Raw genomic sequence first — 2,021 nt, 5'->3', positions numbered from 1 at the left:
TAGTGCAAGCTCGTCAAACAGTACGTGTACAAATGAGTTGTGGACCATGTATTTTTACGGATCAAAGACATAAGATGGATCTGGACTTGGGTGTATCTTGGTCAACCCAAACAATATAAAACACATGATTTCAAGCTGCTTGGAGTTCGAGTGCACAAAAAATGTTGCTGAGTACGAAGCACTCATGTTGGGCTTGCAAAAATCCATTAGCCTCAATGTGGTCGCACTCAAAGTGGTAGGTGATTCGGAAATAGTGGTATGGCGGGTACATAATACCATTCACTGTTTGTCACCTCATCTCAAAAGTTACTAGCTAGAGGTATGGTGACTGATCTATAATTTCCAAGCATTTAATATCATTGTTGTGCCAAGAAGGCATATTACAGTTACTAATGCCTTAGCAAACACAACTTCTAGCATGTCACTACTTAGGGATAGATGTATTGTTGAAATTTTATATAAGCCTTCAATCTCTGATAACATAACTGAGCTACGTGTTTTTGGTGATGGTCAACAGATATTGCACTCCATGAACAACGTTAATGCTTTCAAGGACACAACAGAAGATGAAGATGAGCACAAGAAACCCTTGCAAACTGCAGCTGATGGCGAGGAAGACAAACTCATCCCCAATGGTGCAGTTTCTCTCAGCAGGTTCTATTATTTGCAGAACTATTGTCAAGAGTCAAGAAACAACAAAGCCCACAGTTCCATCATGAGGAACGAATAGAGAAACTAGAGAACAAACCATGATCCTAAGTTAGTCAATCTCGGTACGTACTGCACACCGCAATAGCAGTAAACCCTTGTTTGCTTGTTCCAATAGTATTGGGATGTGTCAGTGTGGGCATGTGATGACCTGAGTACATATGACACATGAACAATCCAACATGGGATTTCAAGCAAAGAAGTAGCTAGGCCATTGCAGCAAAATTTGGGTAAAACACATTTGTCGCTTGAACCCCTTATACAGAAAGAACTGACTAAGTTGTTGGATGTTTGGATCACCTTCAAAATTTGTTATTTTACATGGATGTCTAATGTAAGTTATGTATGTAAGAAATCTAGGGAAATCTGCTTATGCATTGATTTCAGAAGCTGGAACCATTCCCAAAACAAAAACAACTACCCCATGCCATCATTTGAACCTATGATACACGCAGTATCTGAAGCAGTAGTGTCGTCTTCACCTAAAGATATTTCAAGATACCACCAGGTTCTGATAGCGGAACTAGATAGTCTGTATACAGTCCATGAGAATCTTGGCCCACACACGTACCATCTACAATCACTTGACAGGAGGATTGACAATCTTCCTGTCAATAGCCAATATCTCCAACACTACTTCCAATGGGTCGGGCCATGCCCCGCGCCATGTACATAGTCTACTTGTTGCTTGTTGTTTTCATTTTGTTTACATTGCTTACTATTTTTGTTTTTGTTTTGTCTAGTCTACCTAATACCTTACTATTTTTTTTTTCGGAAATAAGTGCTTCCATCTACTAAATTCTTGCTTTTGAATGAGTATGTGGATGAGATATGAAGAGACTTGTGACACTGCAGCACTTGGTCAATCTTCTGTTTGTCTTCTCTATGCTTGGTTATAACCTTCGGCCAATGCAGTCTTGATGGAAAATACGAGCTGTCTACAAGGGGAGTTTTGGTCCAACCATGAACCTACGTCCACACTGGGAAGCCTCATGCCTATACTCAAATTTCTGCTTTGTGTGTTAAAGCTCATCAAACTAATAGAAACGGAGAAGGGGAAAATCTAAACGAGAAAACCTATGTCAAAGGTCTTACATGCTTCTCTGAAGGAACAACCCTTTCTGCTCTCAGTAAGTTGAGATCCTTCTTTCACCCCAAAAATAAATAAGTGCCTGTGCAAAGTCCTCTTGAAAAAACACAAAGGCAAAAATGAGAAAGGCTTCCTACACAGAGAGGTGAAGCATGCAACTCCACCGAGGTACTAATTGGGCTCTCTGGCAGTGGAGCAATGTGTTTGTTCCCGTGTGACTCTG

The sequence above is a fragment of the Pinus tabuliformis genome, chromosome 5_2 (genome assembly GCF_031772625.1).
Source record: "Pinus tabuliformis cultivar Carrire ecotype Pingquan chromosome 5_2, CPIR1, whole genome shotgun sequence".
NCBI classification, from domain to species: Eukaryota; Viridiplantae; Streptophyta; class Pinopsida; order Pinales; family Pinaceae; genus Pinus; species Pinus tabuliformis.
This window is presented reverse-complemented; position numbering follows the sequence as displayed.